The sequence below is a fragment of the Equus caballus genome, chromosome 13, assembly GCF_041296265.1.
Source record: "Equus caballus isolate H_3958 breed thoroughbred chromosome 13, TB-T2T, whole genome shotgun sequence".
NCBI classification, from domain to species: Eukaryota; Metazoa; Chordata; class Mammalia; order Perissodactyla; family Equidae; genus Equus; species Equus caballus.
The window spans coordinates 34,194,314-34,208,515 of NC_091696.1; the positions used below are offsets into that span (position 1 = coordinate 34,194,314).

The 14,202-nt window shown below is 43.5% G+C and overlaps 1 long non-coding RNA gene across 3 annotated transcripts in view; it reads left to right on the forward strand.

Annotated features, from left to right (window-relative positions):
• The first annotated feature begins 209 nt into the window (after nt 1-209).
• The window catches only part of LOC111767523 (uncharacterized), a 53,161-nt gene continuing 39,168 nt past the window's right edge, over nt 210-14,202 (forward strand). The window contains exons 1-4 of one of the 3 annotated variants that reach the window (XR_002799250.2): nt 210-288; nt 3,647-3,758; nt 4,035-4,161; nt 5,145-5,480. This is a non-coding gene — a long non-coding RNA (uncharacterized lncRNA). Of the gene's footprint in view, nt 289-3,646; nt 3,759-4,034; nt 4,162-5,144; nt 5,481-5,686; nt 5,995-8,497; nt 8,736-14,202 lie in introns of those variants that run through there. The other 2 variants (XR_002799249.2, XR_011424709.1) reach the window with 2 other exon arrangements.

Here is a 14,202-nt window from a genome sequence, read left to right on the forward strand (position 1 = left end):
CCTTTCCAAGGTCATACTGAAAGTATTTTATTTGCCAAAACAAAAAGACAAAAAACCCAAATTCCATCCCACAATGCTCGAATCATCTGGAGTCCAGTGAATGCGTGTTACCCATTGCTCTGAAGGCAGGAGGCAATACTAACACCTTTCCTGCAGGGTTGTTGCCCTGAAGGTGAAACGTGGCAGTTAAAAAGGGGGGGGTGGGGCAAAATTCCGCTCGCAGTCACTGCGAGTAACTCCTCCCAGATGGATGCTGTGCGGACGGCAATTGTAAACTCTGGACAAAAGGTGAGAAACTGACTACCTGAGGAGGGGCTGGAGGGGTGTCGTCACTTGGAGGAAGGGGACAGTACTGGGTGAGTGTCTGTATTCCCAGGGCAAGTTCGTCCCAAGGGTGGATGGCTGAAACTCCGCTAGAATGCACCCGGTTTTACTGGCCTGAAGAACCAGAAGTCAGGGTATACACAAACACAGCCTCTGGAGATGGAGGGGGGTGTCCTGGAAAGGGAGATCCAGAAAAGGGAGTCCCAAAGTCTACACATGAACTCAGCCCAAATCTCTAGCAGAACCCGTGTATACAGGGCCACTCTATCAAAGGCGAACGAAAGCCAACTGACGCTTCAGCCACTGCGGACCCCAGGGGAGGCAGGCCCCAGTTTGAGTTCAGCCAAGCTAACTGCCTGCCTTAAAAAAAAAAAAAAAAGGAATGAGATAGCCTGCTATGTACTGATTTGGAAGGGTGTTCAAAACATACAGTTAGGTGCAAAGCACAGTAAAAACCAGTGTATAATATGCTACCGAAATTACACATATATATATAAAGCTATTTGTAGACATATATATACACACATGTATACATGCATATATATACACACTTTATATATCTAGGATATTTCTGAAGAACTGAAAGGATGCACAAACTGGCAACAGTGATTGCCTTCTGGGAAGAGAAAATGCAATTGGATGATTGGTCGAAAAATATGAGAGGAAGAACCACTTTTTTCCCTTTGGTTTTTTTCTTTTTAAATTCATTGAGGCATAATTTTTGTACAGAAAAACTCACCCTTTTTAATTTACAGTTTTCTGAGTTTTGGCAAACATATGCAATCAGGTAACAACCACTAAGTCAAGATATAGAGGAGCCAGACTGGTGGCAGGTAGCAGTTAAGTTCTTGCGCTCCACTTCAGTAGCCTGGGATTTCCCAGCCTGGGTCCCGGGCACAGACCTAGCGCCACTTATCAAGCCATGCTGTGGCAGGCATCCCACATATAAAGTGGAGGACGACGAACACAGATATTAGCTCAGGGCCAATCTTCCTCAAAAACAAACAAACCAAAACCAAAAAAAAAGATAGAGAATGTATTTTTTTTTTGGTGAGAAAGATTGACCCTGAACTAACATTTATTGCCAATCTTCCTCTTTTTGCCTGAGGAAGATTGTCACCGAGCTAACATCTGTGCCCATCTTCCTCTATTTCGTATGCAGGACGCTGCCACAGCATGGCTTGATGAGCAATGTGTAAGTCCACACCCGGGTCTGAATCTGCAAACCCTAGGCTACCAAACCAGAGCACACAAATTTAACCACTACGCCACCAGGCCAGCCCCAGAATATCTCTGGGAAAGGCAAAATTGTAGGAACAGAAAACAGGTCAATGGTTGTCAGGGGCTGGAAGCAGAGTGAGGGGTTGACTACAAAGGAGCACGTGGGAATCTTGAGGGTGACAGAGATATTCTTCCATTGATGGATGCACCACGTTTGGTGTATACACCAGTTGAATATTTGATTTGTTTCCTGTTGGGGCAGTTATGAATAACACTTCTATAAAATTCATGTATAGGTTTTTTTATGGGGAAACAATAGTCTTTTCAACAAATATTCCTGGGGAAACTGGATATCCCACATGCAAAAGAGTAAAGTCAAACTCCTACCTCACACCATGTGCAGACTTACCTGGAAATAAGTCATAGACCTAAATATAAAAGCTAAAACTATAAAACTCCTAGAAGAAAACATAGGAATAAAGCTTTGTGACTATAGATCAGGCAATGATTTCCTAGATATAACACCAAAGAAAAAAATAGCTACCTTGCACTTCATTGAAATTAAAAACTTCTGTGCGTCAAAGGACATCATCAAGAAAGTGAAAAGACAAACCACATAATGGGAGAAAATATCTGCAAATTATATGTCTGATAAGGGACCTGTATTCAGACTATATAAAGAACTCATAACTCAACAACAAAGAGACAAATAACCCAATTTTTAAATGTTCAAAGGATCTGAATACATATTTCTCTAAAGAACATATATAAATGGCCAATAAGCACATGAAAAGATGTTCAACATCATTAGTCATTAAGGAAATGCAAAGAAAGCAATAAGATACCACTTTATACCCACTAGATGGCTGTGATCAAAAAGGACTGTAACAAGTGTTGACGAAGGTGTGGGGAAACAGGAACCCTCATATGTTGCTGAAGGGAATAGAAACTGGTATAGCTGCTATGGAAAACAGTTTGGAAGTTCCTCAAGAAGTTAAATATAGAATTATCATAAGACCTTGAAATTTTATGCCTGGATACGTACCCGAGAAGTGAAACTCATGTCCGTACAAACACTTGTACATGATTGTTCATAGCAGCATTATTCATAATAGCCAAAAAGTGGAAACAATCCAAACATCCACCACTGGATAAATGCAGAAAAAAAACTCTATACAATGGAATATTATTCAGCCATTAAAAAGCTAGACTATTATTCAGTGTCAAGTACGAATACATGCTAGAACCTGGATCTGGGCTGGCTCAGATCACCGTATAAATGGAATCATAGAGTATGCTGCCTTTTGAGGCTGCCTTCTTTCACTTAGCATATTGCATTTGGGAAATTCATCCATGTTGTTACAGCAGCAGTTCATTCCCTTTAGTTGTTGACTAATCTTCCATTGGCACCCTTGTTGAAATTCAATTAACCATAAATATAAGAGTTTATTTCTGAACTCTCAAATCTATTCTGTTGATCTGTCTATCCTTAAGCCAGTACCACACTGTCTTGATTACTGGAGCTTTATAGTAAGTTTGAAATCAGCAAGTGTGAGTCCTTCAATGTTGTTCTTTTTTTAAGATTGTTTTGGATATTCAGGGCCCCTTTTATTTCAACATGAATTTTAGCATCAGCTTATCAATTTATGGAAAAAATCTGGCTAGAATTTTGAAACAAATTGCATTGAATTTGTCAATGAGTTTGAGGAGTCTTGCCATCTTAACAGTGTTAAGTCTTCTGATCCATGAATATGGGATGTCTTTCCATTTATTTAAGATTCTTTAACTACTTTCAGCAATGTTTTGTAGCAGTCACCATATAAGCCTTTCTCTTCCATTGTTAAATTTATTCCTAAATATTTTATTCTTTTTGATGATATTGTATCTGGAATTCTTTTCTTAATTTCATTTTCAGATTGTGCATTGATAGTTTATATATCTTTTTTGGTGAAATATCTTAAAATATTTTGCCCATTTTTTAACTGGGTTTTTCATTTTCTTCTTTTGTTTCAAGAGTTCCTTGGATTTTTATTGTATAGCAGAACATGTTTTATAAATATTCTCTCCTTGTCTGTAGCTTGTTTTTCCATTTCTTTAACAGAGTCTTTCAAGCAGCAGAAGTTTAACATTTTGATGAAGTTCAATATGTCAAACTTTTCTCTTGTGGATCATGCATTTTCTGTCTTATCTAAGAAATTTTTGCTTCACTCAAGGTAACAAATATTTTCTCCTATGTTTTCTTCTAGACGTTTTATAATTTTAGGTTTTACATTTTGAGTTAATTTTTGATTATGGGTTGAGGCTTATTTTTGTTTTCATATGGATTTGCAATTTTTACAGTACTATTTACTCAATAGGCTGTCCTTTCTCTCTTGAATGCCTTTTCACGTCTTTTGAGAGTAATCCATTTCATACATGTGTTTTGCTTTGCTTTTATTTTGAAATGTATATATTGAAAAGTGCATAAAATACATGTCTTCAATTTACAGAATAATTATGTGGAGTACCATCCAGGTCAATCTCCAATTACAACCCCATTCTTCTCTCCAAGAGCACTGACCATCTCGATTTTGCAGTAATGATTCTCTTGCTCTCATTTAAAGACTTACTATGTATGTATGTATCCTTAAACAATGTAGTTTAGTTTTGACTGTTTTTGAACATTATTATATGAATGGAATCACAGAGTGTGTTCTTTTTTATTTTCAATTGGTAAAATACACATTACATACAATTTACCATCTTAGCCATCTCTGAGCACACATTTCAGTGGTATTAAGCACATTCACAGTGTTGTGCAACTATCACCACCATCCATCTCCAGAACTTTTTTTCACCTTGCAAAACTGAAACTCTGTATGCATTAAACAATAACTCCCTGTTAACCCTGAATGTTATCTTTTTCATCTTGCTTCTTTTTTTCAACATGATGTTTGTGAGAGATCTCCATGACATCTTATATAACAAGGTAGCTTATTCATTTTTAGTGTTACATAATGGTGTTTCTCAAAATTGGAGCATCTAAGAGGTCAAAACTATTTTTTTGGTACTAATTACACATACCTTGTACGTAATACTAAGAAGTTATTTGCCTTTTTTATCTTTATTCTCTCATGAATGTACTGTGGAACTTTCCAGAAACTACATGATGTGTGATATTGCAACAGACTCAATGTGGAATCAGATATGAGAATGCGGCTGTCTCCTATTAAGGCAGACATTAAAGAGATTTGCAAAAATCTAAAGTAATGCTGCCATTCTTGCTAGGTTTTAATTTTTTTTGGAAAATAGGTTATTTTTCATAACTATTATTTATGTATTTATTATTTTTTAAATGTATTTATTATTTTATTTATTATTTATTTATTATTATTTATTTATTTATTATTTTAAAAATGAATAAATAAATATTTGTAAAGTTTTTCAGTTTAAATTTCCTATATAGTAAATACGTATAGATAGAACCCATATAAACAAAAGCTCTTTGAGGTGGTCAATGGTTCTTAAGAAAGTAAAGAATCCTGAGGTTAAAAAGCTTGAGAAGTACTGCTGTATAATATCCATTGTGTATTGAATATATCACAATTTTATTTATGCAGTGTGCTGTATCTGGACATATGGGATGCTTCCAACAGCATTACAAACAACGCTCCTCTGAACAATCTTGACTGTATCTCCTGCTGCAGGTCTTCAGCTTTAATAATGTCACACTGTTTTCCACGGTGCTTGCGCCCCTTCGTATTCCCACCAGCAGTAAACGAGTGCCGATAGCTCTACATTTCAACCAACACGTGGAATTACAATGCGTTTTAATTTCTGTTGCCAATTTTGTGCATGTATGATAGAGATCTACTTTCCATCGTGTGGGATCCTGGATTTTGTTTCATGTCCATGTTCAATTGTAAAAATTACACTATATGTTTTTAAAAAGCAAATTTGTCTTTACAAGACCATTTTAAAATCTTTGCATACAAATATGTTAGGTGCTTACAGATTTTTTTCTTCTGAAAAATTTCCTTATAAAAATAGAATGTGCTATTCATCAGCATGTCCTATTTTTGGGGCAAATATGGATGGATGGCAGAGCTAGAATTTTAACCTGTGTGTCTCTCTTACTCCAGGCTCTTTCTCTTGTCTTTAGGAGAGCATGGTGGCAGGCAGCTGGTCTTTTCTTGTTTTATTTTGATATAATTTTAAGCAACTTGCTCTAGTGGGAGCTCCTGATGGCTGCCCCCTAGTGGACTCCAGCGAGACTGCGCTCACCGGATTGTAAGACGCTCCCCCTGCCTCACTCTGCTCATTCCCGCTGAAGGGCAAGGCCTCTGCTCTGTGTTAGCACACTGCTTCCAGCAGAGTGTAAACAAATCGATAATCCCGTGTGGCCACGGGGTAAAGAAGTGACATTCTTACCCCTGCAGAAGGAGTACACTCTTGGGGACCGAGATCAAGGTGGGCCTATAGCGTCACCGCTTTGGTTTCAAATTTGGTTGGGTATCAGACTGAAGAGGAACAGCAGGCTTTAACTTAATACGGTTTCTCAACCTCAGCACTATTGACATTTTGAGTTAGATAACCTTTTGTTGTGGGGGTTGTCCTGTGCATCGTACGATGTTTAACAGCATCCTTGGCCTCCACTCACTAGATGCCAATAGCATCCTTCCTCTAGTTGTGACAGCCCAAAATGTCTCCAGACATTGCCAAATGTCCCTTGGTGGACAAAATAGGCCCAATTGAGAAACACTCTTATAGGGGGATAGAAAGCAGGAGATTCAGCTCGCACAGTTCTCCATCCCGTCAGGAGGGCCAGCAGTACCAGGTACCGCACAGCGTCTGTTGCCCCCTCACCACACAGCGCGTGAGCTGCCCTGACCAGAGCCAAGGTGTGCGTGAGTCACCTTCATACGGAGAAGCCTTGGCCTTGATTTAGCACCAATCTTTTATGTCATATTAGTCACATGGGCCTGAGACGAGCATGCAGATTCAGAGAGCCTCCGATACAGGTGCATTTCCACAGGGCAGAAGAAACTGTCACAACACTCCACGCTTCTCCTGCACTGGCAGAACTCAGAGACCTGAGGTCGCTGCCAGGTAGGCCTGCCCCAGCCCAGGCCTGAAACAAATTAACCCTTTCCTCACACTGCCACAAAACCCCACCAAGCACGGTAGAGTTGGTTTGTTAAGTGCTTCCCCACCTTGCAGAGATGCTGTCTCGCCACCAGCCCACCAAAAAAAGACCAAACCTCAGGCTTCTGTGTTACCAGGACCTGCATAACCTTGGCAGCCTCCATCTAAGTCTACTTTCAGCTCCTCCAATCCCTACATCCCGATGAACTTCGTGGGGCCATCCAAAATCTAGGCTTCTGGAGTGGCTTGCGGTGGCTTACTTTGCTCGTCCATTTAAACTCCTTTATATCATGTACATTGGCTGAGTTAAGGTACATTGCCTATATCTGGAAACATTTGTCAGCCTGTAGAGACATCTTGAAACGTTCCCTTGAAAGAAAAGTTTGGGGAAATTCACAGGCCATGATTCCACGCCGGTGGGACACCACGATGCTTTCAAACTCTGGTGGCTTCTTACATGGCAAAGTAGTCTAGGGAACATTGGCAGCTGTTGGAAATGTGCTGGGGGCCAAGGAAAATCAAAGAGTTGCCCCTCCTTCTTGTTAAATGCCTCAGACCCTCAGAGATCCTTACTTTACTCCTCTCCCAGGGCCATAGAGGAATTCAGGGGAAACAATCTTTTACCCCCAATTTAGGTTGCTGGAAGGATAACTTGTAAACTTGGATTTACTGATGGCCATTGGGGAGACCCAGCTTGGAACGGAGTTTGTCCAGTGGAGTTCCCCTAGAGGCAGATCCTGCGACAAGGATGTGAGTGCAAGTGGCTTATTTGGCAGTTGATCCCAGGAAGCACCAGGAGGGGATTAGAGTCATGAGACAGGGATGGGAAGGAAGCTAGTTAAGAGTGTTTTAGGGAACAGGTTACTGCCATGGGCAACTGGGAGGCAGACTCCACTGGGGAAGTCTGGGAAATAGTAGAGAACACGCATCATAGAGTCATCCCGAGCAACAGAGAGAAATGGGGTATTGATCCATCAATTCTTATGGGCATTTCTTAAGGGCACTCCCAGCCTCCCTTGCAGGTGGACCACGAGGGCTCCAGTGGCCAGAGAGAGCCCTCAGGTAAAGAGTTGCAGCTGCTTTCAGATGGGAGCTATTGTGAAAACAGGGCACTTAGATTCCCTCATGCTTCACATTAGGTTCTTCACTCTGTCCGGTCACTGGTCCTTCCAGGTGGTGGCCCATTATTACAATTTCTTAAAAAAAAAAAAGGGTTAGTGGGGTAGGCTACATCTCTGCTGTTTCAGTTGGTCCTGAATCTGTAATTTATCTTCAATCACCATTCTCAAGTCTCCTCAACTTTTGGCCAACAATTATTTTTCTCATAAATTTCTTTTTTATTGAGATATAATTCACAGACCATAAAATTCACTCCTTTAAAATGTATAATGCGATGGCTTTTAGTATACTCACAAAGCTGTGCAATCATCACCCCACACCCATTGGCAGTCACTCCCCACTCCCTTGCCCCACCCCACCACCCAAACCCTGGCAACTACTTTCTGTCTCTGTAGCCTTGCCTATTCTAGAGATTTCATATAAGTGGAATCATACAATTTGTGGTCCTTTGCATCTGGCCTCTTTCACTCAGCATACTATTTTTAAGGTTCATCCATATTGTAGCATGTATCAATATTTTATTCCTTTTCTGGCTGAAAAATATTCTTTTGCACAAATATACTACTTTGTTTATCCATTCGAGATGGACATTTGGGTTGTTTCTACTTTTTGGCCATGATGAATGATGCTGCAATGAACATTTGTGTACAAGTTTGCATGTGGACATGTGTTTTCATTTCTCTCTCTTTTTTTTTTTTTTTTGAGGAAGATTAGCCCTGAGCTAACTACTGCCAATCCTCCTCTCCCTGCTGAGGAAGACCGGCCCCAAGCCAACATCCTCCGTGCCCATCTTCCTCCACTCCATACATGGGATGCCCACCACAGCATGACACCAAGCGGTGCCATGTCTGCACCCGGGATCCAAACTGGTGAACCCCAGGCCGCCGAGAAGCGGAACGTGAGAATGCAACCGCTGCGCCACTGGGCCGGCCCCTCACTTCTCTTGAGTATGTATCTAGGAGTGAAATTGCTTGGTCATATGATAACTCATAGTTTAACTTTTTGAGGAACTGCCAAACTGTTTTCCAAAGCAGCTGCACTATTTTGCATTCCCACCAGCAGTGTAGGAAGGTTCCGATTTTTTCCCATCCTCACCAACACTTCTTCTTTTTGATTCTGGCCATCCTGGTGGGCGTGAAGTGATATCTCGTGGTTTTGATTTGCATTTCCCTAATGACTGATGATGCTGAGCATCTTTTCCTGTGCTTATTTTGGCCAGGAATTCTGCTTGTCTGGTGGGTTAGCCTAGATCTTCATTCCTGAGGGCTCTGAGCCCCTGGTTTGCATGCTGAAGGAGGCTGGGGTTGCTGTAATTGCCTCTTTACTGTTAAAATTGGGCATTACAGCACCAAGGGGCACCCCAGTAAATCCTCTGAGTTTCAGAATCCTCTTCTCTGTCCTCATTACGTGGCAGCAATCCTATGTCTTTGTGATAATGAGAGTCAACTGGCTCTGCTAATATTTTAGCTGTTTTTTTTTTGGCCTGCTGGGCTACCGGCATAGGAGCCCCAAATGACCACGTAGCAGCTTAGCTTTAGGTTAGTGGAACGGTTACTGTTTCACCTGGTAGGAGCATCCTTCCCCTGGGAACCAGGGCCTTTAGTTCAGCAAGACTTAACCTTGCAGGGAAAGGAAACACAGACTCCCTAAGAGGGTCACTGGAAGTGATGGTGGAGGGGCAGTGACGCTGCCCCTTGGCTCTCAGATCCACGCATTGTAACTTTTAGGGACACACGCCATATAATGCTGTTGGTTCAAAGCATATATTGCATCTTGAGGGACAGCATCCTGACCTCCAAGGTGTCATCTCCAAGCTGGTATCTTACCTGTGCAAAAAAGAGGCCATTTCAGTGTTCCATCAGACAGGCAGCTTCTGAATGATGTGGAATATCATGGCCATGGTCATCTTTCCTTCATCATAAAATGAGTCCCATGGCCTATGACTTCGTTACCCAGGATCCCATGATGAGAAATCAGACACTTTGTGAGTCTTCAGATAGCGGTGCTAGTTGAGCAAAGAAATCCATTCTTGGAATCCACACGAATCCCAGTAGAGACAAATCACTTCCCCCTCCAGGGTACAAATGATCTAATGCAATCAACTTGCCACCCGTGGGCTGTTTGGGTTTTTCCAGGGACGGCATCATACTGAGGGTTCAGTGTCAACAGAGGATGCCAACAGGCCAAATGTCCAGCAGCAGCAGTGGCTAGATGAGCCTTGGTGGGAGGGAGCCCATGCTGTCGGGCCCTTGCCAAGTCTCCATCTCTGCTACCTGGTTATTCTGTTCAGGAGCTCACAGTTATAGCTAAATACAGAAGCTGGCTGACTTCCACTGCCCAGTCACCACCCTGTCCATCCGGTTGTTCACTTGCCTTCTTGTGCTGGATGCTCACTGATGGGCACCGACATGAGGCACAAGCATCCACACACTTTGTTCTCCCGCAGATCCATCCACATACTTCTGCCTCAAGATCTCTGATCTTCTAATACTGCTCCTTCAAGGCTCCTGACCAATCATTTAAGCCATTTTAGCGCCACCAAGAAGTCAGCATACATCCTTAACTCAGGCCACTTATCTTTTCTCACAAAGTTGACGACCAAGTATACTGCCCAAAGCTCTGTCTAGTCTTCAAAAGCTGCCGCAAGGGGGGACGTAGTTCAGGAGCCATACACTTTCAGCTCACACGAGTGGATTGAGCCAACCCATCCGTGAACTTGGCTTGGATTTTCTCCTTCTCCATCAGGCAGGTAGGACACAGGTAGGAGCTGAGGACGAGAGTCAGAATCAGGGAGGTAGATAACAGGGAGGTCTGGGCCACAGGTTGGTGTGACCTAATTGAACCCTCTGCACCTGCTCAGGACTGATCCCACATGTGCCATTTCCACTGTACTATGAATTTCTGCTCACTTGCCCAATCTTATGATTTGAGGGGTCTAACAACAGCCAGCTCCTGATTGGTGGGTATCCTATGGTAAGGTACTCAGTCTTTGCTAGAGCCCGGTAGCATGCCAGGAACGGCTTTTTCAAATAGTGAAGAGTTCTCTGCTGCAGATGGCATGGCCTTTGTCCAGAACCCTAGGGGTCTGTGTTGCAACTCTCCTATTGAGGCTTGCCAGAAATTCCACACGTTGTTGTTTTCTACCATGGGTACTTCTATGCCATGGGATCTCATGTTATACTACTCAAGTGGCAGGACCACTTGTACCGTGCAAACTCTGCTGCAAAGCCCTCTTTTTCTCTGGGCCTAATTAAAAACCAATAGCTCTCTGAGTTAGAAACAGCATCCCCAATTACGTATGAGTTGTCTCTAACACCCCAAGAGGCGTACCTTGTGCTATATCTTCTTAGTGATATGAAGTGCAAGATGCAGCGTCGTCTCCTTCATGTGGATAGGATGTCTTGCTATGCCCTAGACCATTAGGCTGGAAGGAAAGCCTCACCAATGGGCAGGCTCCTTAATCTTCGCAGAGTTTATGCAGAATGTGCAGACACTTTCCACTTCCTGCTTACCAGGTCCGGTTAGCATGGTCTGATCAGTACAGTGGACCTGAGTGATATTCTGTGGCATGTCCAGAAGATCAAGGTCCCTTGGGACTACATTGTGACAGAGAGCAGGAGCATTGATAGAGCTTGGGACAAGACCATGCATGTGTACAAGTGAACTGAACTGCTCCGGATCCTCCTTTCTGATGGGGATTGAAAAGAACTCATCCGACAGGCCCACGGATGACTCAGTGCAGAGGCTGCATTCATTTCTGCTGGTGGAGATTTCCGAAGAGCAAGAGGCAGCCATTGAAGGGTTTTGATTAGGGGAATGACATAATTATATTGGCATTGTAAAGGGCCTCATGGGATTCTGTGTGGGCAATGGTTTGGGGGAGAGGGCAAGAATGCATGCAGTAAGAGCTCATATTTTGTGTCCTCCACATATTTGGACTTGCTGCCTGTGAGTTTGGCTGTATTCACTGAATGGCTAAGTGAGAAGATAGGAGCTGGGATGAGACCGAGGTGTTGCTTAAGGTAAATAACACTGGCTGCTGTAACAAATGACCCGCAAATCCCAGTGTCCTAATACAATAAAAAATTATTTCTTACATGACAGTCCAACGCAGGTCTCATATTTTGTGCCCTTCACATATTTGGAGTTGTCTGGTGGGCTTGGCTCCATTCACTAAATAGCTGAGAGAAATAGCAAAGTCCAGCCTCACTCTGGATCCTGGCTGCTGTCCTTACCATTGAGCCAGTTTTCCTGTTACTAGTAGCCAAAAGCATCTGAACTGGTATAAGTACTGCTATGATGTTCACCACAGCACTGAGCTGCTCGCGCTCTCCTGCGCCACTACACAGAGAGAGAGTCTGCCTTCAAAAGAGGCCAACACAGAAAAACTGAGCCAAGAGGTTTAGAAAGACAAATTCCCAGGGCTATTTTTTGAAGGCCTGATCCAGCAGTGCTGGCATAATCAGTTACACAAGCCTGTAAACCAACTCTCTCCCCCTTTATTTTTAAGACAGTCTGAACTGAGGTTCTGCCATTTGCAATTAAAGAGTCCTAACTCTTACAAAGTTGCACCAGAAGGTGGGAAAATGAAATTGCTCCTGCTACGGGATGGGAAGAGCAGCAAAAACTGGAAACGGAGCCAGCTCTGATGGAAGTGCTCTGACTTGACTTTGTCATTTGTTAAAACATGTGATTGGGAGAAAGATCATTCTAAGATCAGCTGTTGAAACCAACTAGAGTTGAGCTGGAGCCTGGTACCACAAAGTAAGGATTCGACGGACTTAGGAGTAGATGGAGGGTGGTACAGCAGACATTCAGTGCCCACCCTATGCCCTTGGTGCTCCTATTCCATTCCATATTGACTGCCTCCTACTGTAAGCAGCTGCATCTCAGCCTGAGCACTTCCTGTTGGACTAGGAGCACTGAGGAGTTAACCCCCCGGGAGTGGCCAATAGCAATAACAAAGTGGATAACTCTGAGAGCGTTTCGCACAGTCTCCCACATGCCCCCAGTGGGGTCAGAGCTCCAGATGCCCACAGCTGTAACCTGCTCAGTAAAAAGCACCCTTCATTTGCTTCTTTCCTTTTCCCCTGTCATACTTCCTGTTACGGATTGACTTGTGCCTCCGCCACCCAAATTCCTATGTTGAAACCCTAACCCCAGTACTTCAGAATGTGAAGGACACACAGAGAGACACCAGGGGTGCACGCACAGAGGGACAACCATGTGAAGGGGCAGCAAGAGGAGGGCCATCTGCAAGCCAAGAGGAAACCAACCCTGCCAGCACTTTGACGTAGTCTTCTAGCCTCCAGAGATGTGAGAGAATAAATTTCTAAGTGCCGGAGTAGACTAATGCCCTTCCCCAATCCTCTCCTGGTGCCTCCTGAAATCACCTCCAAACAAACTACTTACACTCAGATCCTTTTCTCAGGAACCCAACTCTCAGACCAATGACAAGGAGGGAATGGGGTACATGGAATTTTATAGCTCAAGCTGCGTGCCCGGAAGTCAGGGCCGACGCGATACAGCGCACTGCTGAAAGGTGTGGGGTTTGGAGTCAGAAGTGGACCCAAGTCCTGGCTCCACCATCTCTTGGACAAGTTGCTTAACTTCTTTTTTTTTTTTTTTTTTAAAGATTGGCACCTGAGCTAACAGCTGTTGCCAATCTTCTTCTTCTTTTTTTTTTTTTTTTTGCTTTTTCTCCCCAAATCCCCCCAGGTACATAGTTGTATATTCTAGTTGTGGGTCCTTCTAGTTGTGCTATGTGGCACGCCACCTCAGCATGGCCTGATGAGCGGTGCCTTGTCCGCGCCCAGGATCCAAACCGGGGAAACCCTGGTCTGATGAAGCGGAATCTGCGAATTTAACCACTCAGCTACAGGGCCCGCCCCAGTTGCTTAACTTCAAGTCTCAGCTTCCTCTTCTGTAAAATGATAATGCCACAGACCCTGCCTCAGCCGGGTGCTGTGAGGGTGAACCGAGAGAATGTTGGTAAAATGCTTAGCGCATGCCCGGCAGGTCGGCATTAAAGGAGCCTTAGCTAATCCAGGTGGTAGTGTGTTCGTGAAAGGTGAGTCCCCTCCCACTGCATGGTCCCAGACGAAGCCCCATGGGTGGAATAAAAGGAAAGAAAATGGTGGGCTCTGTCTTTGCTGTTTCTAGTCCAGGTGGGCAGACCATGGCAGCGTTTCTTGTGTCCTAGAGAAAAGAGCACTTCAGTGGGACCAGGGGCCTCCGTTCTGGTACTAACTCTTTAGTCTTTCAGTTCCTGAGGGCAGGGATCTTGTGTGCTTTGCTATCTATTTATTGCCAGAGTCTAGCATAGTGCCCGACGCGGATGGATAAATATGCGTTGAATGACGGGCTGAGTATGACTTTGGGGAGGCCCTTGAGAAGTGCAGCTTCTAGGAGTGA